Below are 17,998 nucleotides of genomic sequence, written 5' to 3'. Positions count from 1 at the left end.
TTCCTTTTTATGAATGGATAGTATTCATCATATAGATAGACCATAATTTATCCAGGTCACATTTTTTTTTTACTGTCACCTTGCATTCCCCAAATTTGCTATGATATAGTTGCACTTTGTTGTTAAAACAAAGCCTGCTGCATTCTCAAGAATAAAGTTTATCACATTTGGGGCCTGAAAACTTTACCTACCCTTGGAAAGTACTGCCAACAAAGTTAATCAGAGAGTTTCATTCAAATTTGTCTAACTTTCATTATACAAAACTGCAAGAAAGTTCTGGGATCTTGGGTAACGGTAGGCTATACTATTTGAACCAATGTTCCCACTGAAAACAGTAAGAAATACTGTATAAAATGTTTTTGAAATTTCTTAAAAGAAATAAGGCACTGACTAGATACGAATTTCTGGGTCGAACCCTCATCAGTTTCCACAAAGGTTAAGTGATCACGGGCCAGGCCCCAAGAATTTGAATTCTCTCTTCAACAGACTACCTGTGCAGGAGCAAAAACAAAGACCGGGACCATCAAAAGGTGGAGGTCCAACAAGAGGCCCTTCTTTCCCTGAGAGGCAGGGCTGTGAGGGGCTACACTGTCACACTAAGGGGGAAGCTGGAAAGCGAGGCAGGTGCATGTGGAGATGGCACCAGGCTCACATGATTCGGTGACTGTGAATCTCCAATTTGGGGGAAGATGTTCCAAGACAGGTGGTACCTCCAAGTACACCGCAGAAGCAAGTGTAGAGTTTTCAGAAACACGTCACTTTCATCTTTGATCTCCCATTACTCATATAATTAGCTTTTCAAATACAATTACCAAAGAAAACCTCCCCAAATAAACCAAAAACAAAACACAACAACAAACAGCACAGCACTCAGGGGACCGTACTAGGAGCGAGAGCCAGAAGGGAAAAACAAGAGGAAGGATCAACAAAAGCAGCAGATCCCACACGTGACTGACACAGGCTGTAAAACAGGGAACGTACGGAAAACCAGAAAGACATGTGCAAGGCAGAGACAAACATAAAAATGAATAAATCAATGTGATGAAGACACCAAACAGAATTTCCCAAACTAAAAAGTATCAATAACTGAAATTAAGAACTCAATTGGTTTGACAGAGGCCTAGACGCAGCCACAGATGAGATCAGTGACTTGGAAGTCGGATTGCTGGGAATGATACAAAATGGAGAATAGGGACAGAAGGTGGAAAATAGGGAAAAACAGGAGAAAGAAAGTGGGGTTAGGACACTGAACAAATCCCACATTCATGTCCCCAAAAGAGAGGGGACAGAGCAGTATATAAAAGGAGACAACAACCAGTTTTCTGGGATGGGAAAGGACCAATCCACAGACTGGTGCATTCGAGAAACGCACCAAATCCTAAGCATTATATGAAAAGCAGCTTCTGTCCCCACACAGCGCCCAAGCCCAGAGCAACAAGACACAGGTCGGAAAACTGCTGCAGGGCGGAGGGCACCAAGGAGCAGCGTGGGGCACGCAGGTGGAACTGTTTCAGGAAGGAAAGCCAAACAGAAATCTAGAGCATTCCCAACAAACCCATAGTAAACAAAACAATAAATTTTTGACAGAAGGAAAATCATTCTACATGAAAGGCCTGACGTATAAGAAGAAATGAAAAAACACACGGATACACCAAAGTGCATAAAGAATGTAGAAAACGACAGTATCTTTGGGACTTAAGAATGACTTGAATTTAAATACACGACAAAAGTGGCACAAGGTCGAAAGGGTGCAGGGAGGTAAACGTTACTCTGAGACAATATGTAAAGGAAGTAACTACCTGCAGATTTGATAGATTGAGAATAATGATCTCAGTTCACAGGCTAACTACTAAAAGAATAAATATGGCTTAAAATCTTCTAAACTAGTAGAGAAGAAAGTGGAACTCTACTAGAATTATAAAATGGTAAGACAGGAGAAAAATACAGAGCAGGTGAGTCATACTAAAAAAACAAAATAAGATGATAGGTTTAAACCAGAAATACAACAGAATCACAGTAAGTGTGTAGGCACAGTTTGTCAGAGTAGGTAAAAATGAAACGTAAGAGACACACATATACACACACACACAGAAGGGAAAGTGCATATTTAACCTATGGTCATGGTCTGGGGGTTATGGGGTCAAGCCCCGTGTCAGGCTCTGTGCTCAGCTTGGAGTCTGCTTGAGGATTCTCTCCCTCCCTCTCCCTCTCTCTCCCCCATTCTCTCTCTCTCTCTCTCAAATAAATAACTTTAAAAAAAAAAGGCTTTAGCAGAGACAAAGTCACTTTATAATGAGAAAATGCTTAATTCAGCAGAAATATTTAACAGTTTAAATTTGTATACATCTGATATCAAAGCCACAAAATATATAATGCCAGCAATAGAATTCCAGAGAAAATAGATTCCCAATACCAATGGGAGATTTCCACCTGACGCTTTGCAAGTGTGACAGAAGGCACAGAAAAGCCAGCGGGGGTGCGGAGAAACTAAAAAACAAGATTAACAATCTCGGCCTAACAGACGTGCACACATTCCAGCAATCCAGCACCCAGGTTTAAGTCAACTAGACACCCAGCCCTACAATGCATCTCAGCAAAGTGCATGCATCTGAAATGACTAAGATACATTCTTGGACAACAACATAAAAAAATAAATATGAACACAGATAATAATTAGGAAATGCAAATATGCTTATAATAACCACAGGTCAAAGAAGAAATCACAGTGGAAATTCTGTACTGACAGTAACAAAAATACCACGTACAGAAGCATCTGGGATGTAGCCAAAGCAGTACTTCTGTGTGAATTTATAGCCTCAATGACATATTCAGAATGGGAAAAAAGGCTGAAAACTCGTAACTGAAACATCTATCTCAAGAAGAATAACACAAACCAAAAAAGGTGTGAGGAGAGAAGATAACAATAAATTAGAGAAATATTATATAGCACAAAGAATCAATAAAGCCTAGAGAAGGTTTTCCCAAAAGACTTCTACAGCTGATACACCTGCTGGAAGACTGATCAAGAAAAACAGAAAAGAGGAACAAGTATCAAGAGTGAGTGACAAAGATCAACCCCACAGACCCTACACATTTGAGGTCAAAGGAAAACATTATCAACAGGCTTGTGGGAATACACCTTAATACGGGCACAGGGGACATATTTCCTGAGAACTGTTAACTGCAAAACTGACTGAAGAAGAAATTAAAAACTTGAAATCAACTTTTTAACTATTTAACTATTTACAACTACTTGATAAATATATTTAACCTATTAAAGACATCCACTCTGCCAAATATCTTTTCACAGTAAAAAATTCAGGCCTCCCTAATGTGTCAATATCAAGGAATAAATCATTATAATTTTACAGAAAATATTTTAGAGAGGAGAAAATGAAAGAAGACTTGTCAATGTACTCATGAGAATGGCATGCTCCTGACACTAAACACCATCAGGAAAGTTACAGCGGAGTCAATCATATGGACCAATGCAAAAATTCCACAAAAAATGCAAACAATGGGACCCAGTAACACAAAAAGAATGGTATATCATGATTAAGTTGCATCTTTCCCCCAAAGAATAAAGGCAGGTACCACATTAGAAAGCCAAACAATATAATTTTTCATAATAAAATATTAAGGAAAAATTTAAAGATAAAATATCATTTCAATAGATTTTAAAAATCTATCGAAAACTATAATCATAATTTTAAAACAAATTTTAGCCAAATAGTAATAGGAAAAACTTCCTCAGGGGGCGCCTGGGTGGCTCAATCGGTTACGCGACTGCCTTCAGCTCAGGTCATGATCTCAGGGTCCTGGGATGGAGCCCACATCGGGCTCCCTGCTCAGAGGGAGTCTGCTTCTCCCTCTCCCTCTGCTGCTCCCCACCTGCCCCCCGCTCGTGCTCTCTCTCTTGCTCAAATAAAATCTTTAAAAAAAAAACTTCCTTAGGATAAAAATGGTTTCTATAAAAACATAGAGCATACTTGATGAAATCTTGGAAGTTTTGCCTTTTATGATGGAAACAAAAGCAGAGTCTATTATTAGTACTTCTGCTTAACATTGTATCAGGAATCTTTGATACAGTGATCAGGAAAAGAAATAAATGGTGCAGGAATCAAAACTGTCATTATTTACTGATGATACAATTACCTTAGAGAAAGTCCAATAAACCCCAGATTAATAATTGAAATCAATAAAGTTTTACCAAAATTGATGGATTCAATCATTTTATAGAAGTCACTTGATTTCTCCATACCAGTAACAAATACAAAGGAAACAGTTCCTTCAAAACCCATAGTATTTATAACAGCATTTGAAAAATATCAAGTATCTAAGAACAGCTCTAATAAAAGTTGTGCAAGATTTCTACGGAGAAATTTTTTAAAATTTGAGATACGGCAGAAGACCTAAAAAATTAAGAGTTACGTTGGGGCACCTGGGTGGCTCAGTCGGATGAGCAGCTGACTCGTGATTTCGGCTCAGTTCATGATCTCAGGGTCATGGGATCGAGCCCTGTGTTGGGCTCCATGGTCATCAGGGAGTCTGCTTGAGATTCTCTCCCTCTGCCCGCCCCCCCCATAAATGAATTTTTTTTTCTTTAGATTTTATTTCTTTATTTGACAGAGAGAGACATAGCAAGAGACGGAACACAAGCAGGGGGAGTGGGAGAGGGAGAAGCAGGCTCCCCGCCGAGCAGGGAGCCTGATGCGGGGCTCGATCCCAGGACCCTGAGAGCATGACCTGAGCCGAAGGCAGACAATGACTGAGCCACCCAGGCGCCCCTGAATAAAAAAAGTCTTAAAAAAAAATTTAGAGATAGGCTAGATTCATGGTCTGAAGATACAGTATTAAATGCAAACAGCCAGTGAGAACAAGGCTGCTCTTGAAGAGCACGAGGAGGAAGGCCCTTTCTAGGAACCACTAACTCAGGACAAAGGTGTGTGAGTTCTGGCTCAGGAATAGACAAACCCCCAAGGGGACAGCACAGGAGACCCAGAGTGGCCTGTGCGTGTCTGAGTCCTAGCGTACGACGGAGGGGCTCTCGTCACGAGGAACAGGAATCAATAACCAAAACTTTATTGATTTCAATTATTAAGTGCACAATTTTGGAAAGTTAAATGCTTTTTCCTATTTAAAATATTATTAAATAGGAATATTAAAAAATTCCTATTTATTTACTAAGAAATAAAATCTTTCTTACAAGGTCTGCTGAGACAACTGGTGTGGAAAGCAGTGACACATGAAAATCCTGTTTCACACTATTAAAAAACCCACCACTTCCAGCGGTCAGACAACCCTGCCATGCTTTCAGAAGCTAATGCAGGAGGGTAGCTCCATCATCCAGAGCCCAGAACGGCTCTCTGAACAACATAAAGAGAGTGTAACCAACAGCAAAAAAGACTTATAAATTTGACTCTGCAAAATTAACATTTTTTCATAATTTCACCAATAGTAAAACTTCAAGCTATAGATTGAGAAAGACTATCAGTAAAACACGGACCTGAAAAGAACACCCGTATCCTGCCCAGTAGGGCCAACTCTTTCAGGTTAGGAGAGCTGGGGACAGTCTTTTGTGACTGGATGCTCCACTCTCTGGCCCTGTGGGTCCAGGCCTGTGCACCTGTGGCCACAGTGATTCTTCCTTTCTCCGCAAGGGTAGCACCAGTTTGCAGCGGGGCAGCTCTATCAGCCTGTTTCCTGCCTGTCGGATTTGGGGGGTCCAAAAGGCTTCCCTCATTTTAGCCTGTCTCTGTTCCTTCCAGCCCAAGCTGGTAGTGCTCCTGCTGATCCAGGATTCTCAAAAACTCTGTGCTTCTCCAATGTGTGTTATGGGGGTCCACACCACCTGACAAGAGGCTTCTGCACACATCTCTCCTTGGATAACCCCATCTGCTCCAGGCTCTGGCCAAGTGGGTGAGTGAGTCCATGAGTTACATACCTAACCTCTTCAGCAAAGAGCTGTCCAGTGACACCCTTGGCCTCTATCCTGTGCATGCTTTACAAACCGTGAATTTTCTATATTAGTATCTTTTGCAATCTGGATAGGCTGCAAATTTCCAACACCATTGACTGGTTTCCTAGGTTGGAAACACTTTTTTCCCCAAGCATGCTAAATGGAAAAGGAGGCCCTACTGAGATGTTAAGAGAGTTCATTTCTAGGTTCCGAAGCAAATTCTGTACCCATGTTACCTGACATTTTCGATACTTGATTCTTACTGTGCAGTGCTCTGAGCAGAGCTGGGTACTCACTCCTTCAGGCAGTTAGGTGGCAGAATGGGGGCCCCGCTGCCCAAGCCACAGGGCCCCCACCGATTGCAGTGCTTTAGACAAGACGGGCCCATGTGTTTCTCAGAAGGGACAGAGTCCTCACTGTCAGCACCTTTCTACCCCCATCACCCATGCGTGCCCCCGTGAGAGTAAAGGTCCCTCTGACCCAGCACTGATAGGACAGTTTTCTGGACCATCAGCTAGAACGTGACACAACACTTGGAAATCATGTGGGGAGAAGAGCGACTGAACCAACAAGCAACCACCAGTGCCTGGCCTGACGGAGCCATGAAGAACTCTGATGGTGTGTGTGTTGTTACGAGTGACACAAACAATGCAGGGAACATATATCCATTTCAATTACAAGACTTAAACCCTGTAATGTTTTCCTTGAAAGACAAAGTAAATTATATCAGGTGGCTCAAAAATATTTTATTCTGTCGAGAAAAATTTCTAGGAAACAGCCTAAGTTTGTTAAATTTGAAAAGCCTTTGAACCCACCAAACACACCAGAAACAGACTCACAGACACAGAGAACAAATGGGTGTTTACCACAGGAAAGGGGGCTGGGGAAGGGTGAAGCAGATGAAGGGGATTAACAAGTACGATCCTCCAGTTAAAAAATAAGGGAGTCACGGGGATGAAACGTGCAGCACAGGGAGTGTAGTTGGTAAGACTGTGGTAACTGCACGGTCACCGGCAGGGGGCAGACTTACTGCAGGGAGCGCCTGGTAAGGCGTGGAGCTGTCCAATCGCTATGCTGGACACCTGAAACTAACAGAACACTGGACTTCCATTAAAAACATGTGTTAGGTCAATAGAGGAAAAAGCATTTAACTTTCCAAAATTGTGCACTTTCAAAAAAAATTTTTTTAAATCCTTTATTAAATTGAAAAGCGTATTTAGCAAATACTAAAACATATTACTATTCATATTTTATGGAAACTTTGCAAAAGGAAAACAAACTTTGTTGAATCAAATGTAAACATGAAGTCCTTAAATCAGCATCCTAGGCTTTTCACATTTTACAGTTTTCATTTCTTCTGCCACATTTGTCTAACTGGATTCTCAAACTGTGAAAAACAAGACAAAGGATCATGTTGAAGTAGGCGTGAGACATTTTGGAGCTAAAAAGAGGTGCAGGTATAATTCTGTCTAGTAAGTCTCTCCACACTTGACTGAACATGTAAATATAAAACTGTTGACTGGAGGGGCCGCCTGGGTGTGTCAGTCACTGAGCATCTGCCTTCGGCTCAGGTCGTGGTCCCAGGGTCCTGGGATCGAGCCCCACATCGGGCTCCCTGCTCCGCGGGGAGCCTGCTTCTGCCTCTCTCTCTGCCCCTCCCCCGGCTTGTGTTCCTGCTCTCGCTGTGTCTTTCTCTCTCTCTGTCAAATAAATAAATAAAATTAAAAAAAAAGAAAACACCAAGAAACTGTTGACTGCAAAACCAGAACAAGACAAACTTGCAGAAACTTAGTACATTCCTCATTTTGTAAACAGACTTTTAAAAAGGCTATATAAGCTAAACAAACAAAAACAAAGATCTGTTTTTGTGTAAATGCTGGTATATTTACATATATGTAAACATGCACATTCATATTTATAAGTCTGTATATGTACACGTATCTGAAAAGTTTTAGTTTTTACCAATAGTAAAATTACAGATACCTATTTCTCTTTTATTAGATATTATCTAATTTTTTACTATAAATATATATACAACTGAAATCCAAAAAAAAAACATTGAAAGTTAGTATCAGCCTAAAAATGCTTATAATGTATATTTCATACCTATAGTTCATTTTTCCTGTTAATTTGACAAAAGAAATGGGAAGTCTCTTTATACTGTCATTATGCTGAAGAAATGAGAGTCCATAGGAATAAAATATTTCACTAAAAAATATAATAAAAATTTGAATAGTGTTCAGTGGTTTCCACTGGTTAAATATGGAAATGCTCCCGAAAAAAGAAGGAACAAAGTCCCCAAGAGGCCTTCTGCACTATGAGAGTCTTGAAAGGGACATCAGAAAAACACCTTAGAACTGACAAAAGCAACACAAATGAAGAAAAACAAGATTAATGAAGCAAAAACACAAACCAAGGCAAAACAAAACAATACAGGATTTACTAAGAAAATAGGTGTTTGCTCGATGGATGCAGGAGTAGGAGACTTTTGTGGGCAGCTGAAGGAGAGTAGAGGAGTGTGCTAACAGGCTAACACCTGCAGTGCCAGTCCCTGTGGACACAGCCTGAGCAGGGGAGGAGGGGGCTCCCCACCAGGCAGGGGGACTCGCACCAGGGAAGGGGGCTGGTTCACACCGGGCGGGGGGCTTGCACTGGGCAGGGGCGTTGGCTCATACTGGGTAGGGGGGGTTGGATCATTCCAGGCAGGGGGGCTCACAGGGGTAGTGGGGTTGGTTCACACCAGGCAGGGGGGCTGACACGGGGCAGGGGGGTTGGCTGACACTGGGTAGGGGGTTGGTTCACTACAGGCAGGGGGGCTCACAATGGGTAGTGGGGTTGTTCACACTGGGCAGGGGGGTTGGCTCACACTGGGTAGGGGGGTTGGCTCACACTGGGTAGGGGGTTGGGTCACACCAGGCAAGGGTGTTCCCACTGGGGAGTAGGGTTGGTTCACACCAGACAGGTGGGCTTGCACTGGGCAAGGGGGCTGGTTCACACCGGGCAGGGGGGTTGGTTCACACCGGGCAGGGGGGCTGGTTCACACTGGGCAGGGGGCTCCTGTTGGGCAGTGGGGCCCCAAGCTCACACCTTCCAGCACTAAGTGCTGCTGGTGCCTAGTGGGCTGTGTGTGGGGTGCTAGGCATGTGGCCTTCTTTCCCGTGGCAATTGTAGAAGGAATCCTTGTCGGCCTCAGACTCGAGTCAGGAAGCTCCTGGGGAAAGCTGTGACATTCATTCAAAGCAGAAATGACATCAAGGTCCTTGATCTAGGGAGCAACAAAGTCAAGCTACATCAGCAGATACAATCCACAGAAATGGGTGGTGGAGTGGACATAGAGAGTAAGGGAAGGGAGGCTTCCAATGCTAGTTTTGGGAAACATACCCACTGGTGTGCCACGTCTGGCAGGGAACTCTGTATTGCATTTACTGTAAAAGAGTGAAAACACCAGCAACACAGACTTATCACATTTGCAAGCTGACTTTCCTTTGGGGCCGTTCTTTCCAAGCCCTGCACTGAGGATGTGGTGTGTGCCATGCACCAGGCTGGGGCTGCTGGAGCGGCAGTAAGCTGAGCCAAGGCACTCTCTGCCGGGTTCCACGCACGCGTCGGGCCTATGACTGCATCCATGTCCCCAGGGGACACTGGGTGCCGTGCCGGGTGCAGATCAGGGCTGTGGGGGGAAGGTGACTAGGCATCCGGGCTGCGTGCGTTCAGACCAGGAACTGCCCGCTGGACCGTCCCATCTGAAGGAGTTGGCTCGGGAAGACTGATCAATGGCTATATTCTGCCTGTTTCCACTTACCCAGTGAGTTTCTGGGGACAAAGCTCTGTCACCAGAGCCCCCTGCTGGCACTCGGTATGCATCTAGGTGCTAACGACGACACTGCATGATAGCTCAACCGATGGTCTGCACACTCGCGGCTCCTCAGAGCAGGGCGGGAACTCTGTGCCGGGTCCGTTCAGTGAGGGTGTGAGGAGCCCTGGGGTATGCCCTGCACTCTGTTCTAAGCACGGAGCCAAACGCAGCCCCTATCCTCACGGAGCGTGGTGAGCACAGAGCATCAGAAAAGCAAGACCAAGTATCAGTGACCAGTGGAAACGTCAGCAGAATTAAAACAGGCTGATGTGATACGCCAAGAGGCTAGTTGGCAGTGAGCACCGAGCCCAGGTTAGGAGAGGCTTCCTGCAGCTGAGAAGGGCCAAGCCTGGAGTGTGGTGTGGTGGTGGAGGGAGACACACAGGGCTGGGAAGGCAGGCTGGCCACAGCAGGCACGACGCTGAGGCAGTCAAGGGGAGAGCGGCCACGGGAGCAAGTGTTCCAGTTCCAGCAGAAAGAGCCGCGAATGCACAAGACTGCGTGTTCTTGGAGGAGTAGAGACAAGCTCCCCGTCTCAAACAGCAAGTGGGGCTGGATGCGTGAGCGGGCTGTACACAGGACACTGTCGTGGGCACAGCACCCTGGGGGCACGCTACAGCTCCACTTAGATGTACGTAAGTGAAAGAGACTTCACCTTTAGACAAACTTTTGGAGAAAGCTGGTCTGTAAAGAAGCCTTTCCCTTCAGAATGTTTACATCCTTGCGCAAGACTGTTCTAGTCTATGTTACTCTGTTCTGTGTTACAAAAGATGCTTATTCTAGCTTCATGCTTTATACATGATTAGGCTTGAATTGCTCATTCATGTAAAAATTTTCAGTCTTACATATGAAGCATTTTTTAAAATATACTTTGTGGAAATATTTTAGAATGGACTTATATATATCTGTACTGTAAATATTAGTAAATTAAACTCATTAGATACCTAATATTAACTATTTAGATCCTAATTTCAAGTTAGAGGGGTTATCATTTTGAAAAATTGTTCATATTAAAGTCTGTCTTACTCAATATTTTATCTCCCTTGACAGATATATTAGATTGTTTCTGAAATATAACTTAGTGATGCATATAATCCAATGGCACTAGAAATAAAGTCTATTGGCAATAAACAAAACTGTTTGTTTTATCAAGAAACATCTCTCAATTCTTGAATATACTATCAAAACATTCATATAAGGAAGAGCATCAGATTTCTAGATTATTCTAACAAAACTGACTTTGCCTCCCCAAAATACTATTTTCTTTTTTTTTTTTTCCCCAAAGATTTTATTTATTTATTTGACAGAGAGAGACAGCGAGAGAGGGAACACAAGCAGGGGGAGTGGGAGAGGGAGAAACAGACTGCCCACTGAGCAGGGAGCCCGATGTGGGACTCGATCCCAACACCCTGAGATCATGACCTGAGCCGAAGGCAGTCGCTTAACCAACTGAGCCACCCAGGCGCCCCCCAAAATACTATTTTCTACAGAAGCATTCCTTAAGATTCATCAGAGTTGTTGGCTCCTTCCTCTTTAGCTTTGTATGAATAACTTCTTCCATGCCGACAAAGATAAATTTCAATAAAATCAAACTCAATGAAACCAGTTCCTTGTTTTCTCTTAATTCTTACACCTACCTGATGGGAATGATGTAGGAGAAGAGAAGGAGGAACCGAAACAGGTTGTGGTACCACGGGCCTACAAATCCTTGTAAGGTCACCATAACAACCGAGAGAGCAACTAAAGCCACAAACAGTGCTTTGGTCAGCTGATTGAGTTCAAGGTCCAACAAACCAACCTGAAAGGAAAACACAGAATTAGGGCATAACCATAATGTCTCTAACGTGACAAATGTGAATACATGATAGTGATGAATGACATCCTTAGATCTCCTCTTGTACTGACCTTAACTATAATAAAATACAAAACGGTATTAACTTTACTCTTCTCCTGAAAAGCCTCTGAGAGATTTAAGCAGAATTTCTGAAAGGGAGTCATGATCCCCAGGAAATTCCCAGAAAGGATTTACTGCGACAACGGGAGTCCAGGGTATCCAACCAAAAAACACCCAGATCCTTTGTCAAGATGAAGATGCTATGACAGCTGACTAGGGCAGACTGGGACGGCGGGGGGGGGGGGGGGGGCGGCGCAAAGCACAGCAGAGCCCTGCTCAGGCTGTGGAGAGTGCATGTGTGTCTCTCTGCACGTGGAATGCCAGCTAACTGATGCTTAAGTGCATCCCACGTAAGGATTTCATGTTCACGTAGAGGCTCCCAGGAAGAGGACAGTGTCTGTCATCCCTCTCTGCCAGGAGTGTCTCTGAAAACACCTTCTCTGAATCAAGCAGAAAAGCAACAGACAAGGTAGTTAGCTTGACGGAATGCCTTTTTAATGTGCACAAACCCTACGCTTTAGGTTCTCCCCATAAGGTATACAACCCCAAATTCATTCTGTGGATTGTGCCTGATTGGGCAAACCGTGAGGGGAAGCTATGTCCATGGGAATGAACTCATTTTGGGGTGCATTCTGTGTGGGATCTTGGAAACGGTGAGAAGTAGTGTTCATTCCTCAAGTCAGAAGTGATCTCAAGCTCTGGTGGTCTGCATGCTGCCCTCCCCTGCTAAGTTGCCTGGCTGAAGGACCACAGTGTGGTACAGCATGTGGGTGGACACAGGGGTGGGGTCCTGGGCTTTGCAGAAAGGCTTCAGAACCACACAGGGGGAGAGGTGGGGTCACACAGCAATGACATTTTCTCGGGAATCAAAACGTAGGCTCATTTGAATGCTGGCTCTGCCACCTCACAGTAGGACCTTGGGCAAACTGTACACCCATTTTCTTATCTGTAAAACAGGGTTACAGAAGTGCCTCCCTAACAAGACTCAGGGGGTTAAAGACGAAACACAGCTCCTGGGACAGAGTAAGCCCACACACGTTTTCCTGTTCTCGTTCTTTGAGTTAGGAAACACTGAGATCTGAATCTGCACTTCCCACCTCTGTGGCCTTGGCCTTCCCCTGGCTACCCTCGCTTTCCTCAACCCCAAGCTGCGGCTCCCCACCTGCTAACCAGGTGGGCTCCCTGCCGGCCCTGGAGAACCCACAGTCGCCCCTGGTGACTGCCCACCCTGCCTACTCCTCACTCACGGGACCCTGACAGGCACCGAGTCCTACCACCTCTGTCATTCACCACCATCTGAGCTCCTCCCGAATCTCGTACAAATTGTGAAAGAGAATAATCTAAAAAGAAAGTGAGTGCCATAACTTTGATAAAATAAACGAGATACTACAATTCTCAAACTAAAGTGTTTGAGAATTACTGAGCTAATTAATTAGTAACTTGGTTTATTTTTTAGTACTTTTGAAAACCCCTAATTTTGGCCAAAATGAGGTTAGCTTTCCCCATGTCTCAGTCTTTAGTTTGTATCTGGTTGTGATTAACATCTGCCACAGACTTGCATGAGAACATTCGAACCTGTAGTTAGAAAAAAACACCAAACTTTGTCAGAAAGTGCAGGTAAGTAAGTGTAGCTCGGACGAAATCCACTCACTGAATAAATGGAAATGTCTGCTGAGCTTTCTGCTACAGCGTAAGGCGATGAAAAATGAGCCCACTGAGATTCCACCCGCAAGAAACAGCCAGTCTAGTAGGAAAAATAAGATGAAGAGCAGTGATAAAATTACAAAACAAAGTTTTCTTGTCTAACCCAGCTGCTGCCGGATGCCACCCCTATAGGCCTTTAAGAACAGCCTAGAAACACGGGAACCACAAGAAGCCAGAAGTAACCACTGACGTTTCTCTAGAGCCTGGGTTCTACCTGCTCACCCACCAGGACAAGGCAGGGTCTGCGTCCTGGGCGGGGCTCGGCAATCCCCCGACAGGCCCCACCCCAGAGGCTCCCAGCTCCACCCGTAGGCCCCGCCCCAGGCCCCACCCATCGGACCCGCCCCCGTGGCCCCGCCCCATCGGACCCGCCCCGTGGCCCCGCCCCCCGCCCTGGGAAGACAGCGCGGGGCCTGCGGAACGCGGTGTGGTCTGGCGACGCCCTAACTGAGGCTGTGGGCAGGTGCCTTCCCGTCCTGCACAAGCGGTCACCTTCGGGCCAGGGGTCACCGCGAGGCCCCCCACCTGCAGGCCCCTCACCTGCAGGCCCCGCAGGCAGCGCCCGCCCCCTCCCCAGAGGACGGGCAGGCTGCACAGGAGCCCTTGCGAGCTTCTGGAAACCTCCGGCAGGGCCGCCCAGTAAGAGCCCTTGAGAACAGGGCAGCTCAAGAGCCCCGCGCTGGATTTATCAACCGCGTTTGAAGAGCAGCACAACCAGGACAAATATCTTGCAATTTCCGCCACTTCAACTACTACATAGTTTATGCTTGAATTATTGAGAAAAATAGGTTTTTGGATTAGAATGAAGAAAAATTAAGCTGAGGAAGTAGAGCATGTTTCAAAGCCCAGACCCTTCTGCTGTGACAAAGGAGGCCTGAGTGTCAGGCCTCGCTGAGGGTCAGATGAAGTCATTATTCATTCAGTCAGGGAAAAAAGACTCAATTACCTCAACCTAAAGATGCTATCAATGAATGCAAAGTGCATATTTTACTCTATTCATCCAAATCCCATTAAAAAGTGAAAGGAATGATTTAATCTGGCCTTGCAGAGTTGGTCTTTTTTCTGTAATAAAATAAAGAATCACTGTCTTGCAAAATGCATAACCACTACCTCACATTCTCCCTGCATCCCAGCAGTGAAAGACTGTAAGCACAGGGACAAAAACAGTCAGAAATGAGTACAAAGTTTCCTTTGAAAAAATGCCACATAGAGGACCGCAATGAGCAGCAGCCCACTGCACACTGCTGTGCAGATAACTCCAAGTATTCATACCTGTCTGACCAAGACGCAGGCGCTCAACTGCCTGACTCCCGCTAGGCGGGTCCTCTCCCACACCCCTCGGATCCAAAGGGAAGCTACATCACTTTGAACTTTTTAAGTTTACAGAGCAAAATACAACTTTTCAATAACAGGTTGTTCTTTGCATTCTTTCAGGTAGCCCTTGTTGAACTATGATTATTCTTCCTGGAAAATCACTGCAACCAAGCTACAGTATATAGCATGATCTAAATTTGCTGGTTTTTTGGGTCAATTCTAATAAAGTCCACTTTTAGTTAATAGTTAATATTTTTATACTCATTTCTCTAAAACATGCTTAAAAAGTTTCTACAACTCGCTTAAAATGCAATCTGGACTCTTAAAAACAATATTCAGTATAAAAACTAGTTAACTCGTAAACTTACAGGTTTTATAAAGAAGATGGTAACTTCACTTTGATGTGAATCTCTTCCTTCTTTAAAAAATTTCTTTAAACACCTGAACAGAGCAAATACCTTTTGCTGTGATTGTAAAACCTTTCCACCCATAAAATATATTATTAATCACTCGAAGTAATTATGACTGTGTAAGAAAAGGTAAATTATGTACACTAGCAAGCAATTTTCAACATTTATTGTAAGTTCCTATATTAGTAAAGCAAATTTTCTTCTACTTGTCATAATATTTGTTTTATTTGAAACAACTGTGATAACAAAATTAAATACGCTACTGGAAATTTTAATCTCCAGGGGAAAATTTGTGCCTAATGTCTAAGATACCACAGTGGTTCTGCAAAGGGGCTGTTCTAGGATAATGAACACAATAATTGCCTGTATAATCTAAAATGGTACTAATGGCAACGATCACAAATCCATTTAGCTCCTCTTTAATTTATGTACCAAGTTTAAATAGCTAATGGTTCTCAGTAAAATAACAGTTTCTACCAACAATAAAGGGTAAATACGGTATTCTCCTGCTTAATCAAGAAAAGATCAGTCAGGTTTTTGTAAATGGACGAATGAGAGCCCGCCTTATCTCTGAGATGCAGCGCTGTCCCATCCATCTCACAGTGAAACCCCTACTGCGCTACCAGGTCCCTAAGAAGTCAGTGTACACCCCAAACTCGAACAAAGGTCTCGTGCTATACAAACTTAGAGACAAAACAATGGGCCTTGACACCCACTAAGTGCTGACCATATGGTATTATCCCTGGAGGAGCATGATGTGAACATCAAAATGTTTTCACCATTCTTTTAAAACTCACATTTAACTCACCTGTTACACAGAAGTATTTTAGAATAACTACACAGTAAGATGTGAAATGTCAAAAAGCCAATTTAAACTCTTGCAAGGAGCTAAATAATATTTTAATTTGTCCTATATTATCCCTGTACATGGATCACATTTTGAAACAGAAAAGCCTCCAATCTAAAAGCCTAATAGCTAATTTACTCAAGATGACTCTACACGGGCAGAAGTACGGCGTCATACATGAAAGATCACTTAGGGGAAAAAATAACGTTGTTAACGCTGTTTATCTTTTAGCAGCTAAACTACTCTTGGACCAGCCCACCGGTTCCTCATCATTCAGAATTTGGATCTTGACTAGAAAACTGAGACAGGGCGACACTTTAACGTAATTGAAATTCCTATAAAAAGCACATTCCTTTTAAATATCTTTGAAACAAATCAGCCCTGTATTTTCTACTTTTAGTAGAATCTTAAGAAACAAGAAAAAAATAAGTCATCTACAGACCTTCATTTGTACTTATGTATTTCAAATAATTGAAACTCATTTAACTCCTAATTCTTACAGCAATAACTTTTTCCATTTTGGAGTTTCAATGGAAAGTATTAGTTTTTAAAAAGTGATGCTATATAGCCTTTTATTTTTTTCCTCAAGTCTACTTACTTACTCATCTTTGGACATGAACTACTAAGTCTGACGTGTCTGCTGCACACACAGCCTGGCCACACGCTGCAGCCGTGTTTGAGCTCTTACTGCTCACCGCCCCAGTGATCTGCGAAATAAGCAGCGTTTCTCTGAGCCATTTTAGTCTATTGGCTCAAGAATCTGTGCTTTTAAAAGCTCCCTAAATAAGTATCAGTACGAAAATTCTTAATGTTAAAATATATCACCTTAATTTTTAAAAATAAGAATGTATATTTACACAATACACATTTTAAAGTCTGTTGTTAGAGAATATTTCATATCCTACAATTTTACCTACCAACAAATTTTGCCTGACTCTCCTATATTCAGCAACTAAGGTTTCTTCCTGTGCTTCCTATACAGTTATTACGTAAGATGGTTTTCCTTCAGTGTTGAACATTTAAAAAGAAAATGGGGTTGTTCTATTTTTTACAGGAACAAAAAAGTACTGGTGGGAGGATCAGCTATTCAGCAAGAAGTAAAACCACTTTGCATATCAACGGGAGAAACTTAAGAGAGGAGACAGGAGATTCAAGGCAAACCCTAAGTGAGCCTGGTTTACACAAACTTGGGACTGAGCTCCGCTGTCAGACCGTGCATCGTCAGCTGGCTGTCAGTAAACACGCTGCTGAAGGTGAAAGCCTTGCTGAAATCTGCAAACATGTCACCTGCTAAGTCGAGTGCACAATGAAGCTGTTTGGTCAAACTGCTGGCCCTGCAGACCCCTGGAGAAATTTCAATACTGGTTTTAGCATTTCCGATAGGACACATATCCACTCAACAGGGCACTTTTTATAACTGACAAAAATGTCACAAAAATAGCAGGTTGTCTATGAACATATGTATGCACACATCTCAGATTTGGTTTTCCCAAACGCAGGCTTGCTGTATGGTCCTGAAAGACAACCTACCTGGTCACGTCGGCTACTGTCTGACAGCTTCCTCTGTCATATTAGAACTTTTATTAAACGATAACCAATATGTCAGAAGTCATCAAAATTAATGCAATACAGTGGCTTAGAAATAAGTGCTAAGTTTAATTTTTAACATAAATTATTTCAAATACTCGTGTATACAACTTGTGGCACATCAATGCCATATTTAAACAAAAATGGAGTGAAAACATGCAAAACAGCCTGGAAACTATTTGGAAATTTAATGTGTACTCCATGTACACAAGTTACATCAAAATCCAGCACTAAGTATTAAGAAAACCCCGTAACTTTCTAATGTACAGTATTCCCAATCTTATTTCACAATAGTCCACATAATTTATTTGAAAATCAGGGACGTAAGAAGACTAAAATGCACCTGCCAGCGCTGTACCGACTATAACCTGAGTGCGCCGCGGTCGCGGGTCATGTTAATGTCTTGCTGCTCTTTGTGGCCAGCAGA

General features: G+C 43.3%; 1 long non-coding RNA gene across 1 annotated transcript in view; it reads right to left on the bottom strand.

Moving 5' to 3' along the window:
* Positions 1–11,458: 11,458 nt before the first annotated feature.
* The window catches only part of LOC148162034 (uncharacterized), a 59,343-nt gene continuing 52,803 nt past the window's right edge, over positions 11,459–17,998 (bottom strand). The window contains exon 4 of the long non-coding RNA XR_015767222.1: positions 11,459–11,613. This is a non-coding gene — a long non-coding RNA (uncharacterized LOC148162034). The remainder of the gene's footprint in view (positions 11,614–17,998) is intronic.

The sequence above is a fragment of the Eumetopias jubatus genome, unplaced genomic scaffold, assembly GCF_037043125.1.
Source record: "Eumetopias jubatus isolate StellerSeaLion01/CBP00866 unplaced genomic scaffold, mEumJub1_p1.0 scaffold_26, whole genome shotgun sequence".
Classification (NCBI taxonomy): Eukaryota; Metazoa; Chordata; class Mammalia; order Carnivora; family Otariidae; genus Eumetopias; species Eumetopias jubatus.
Note: the sequence above shows the minus strand (reverse complement) of the source record. Positions and strands in the feature narration are given on the sequence as shown.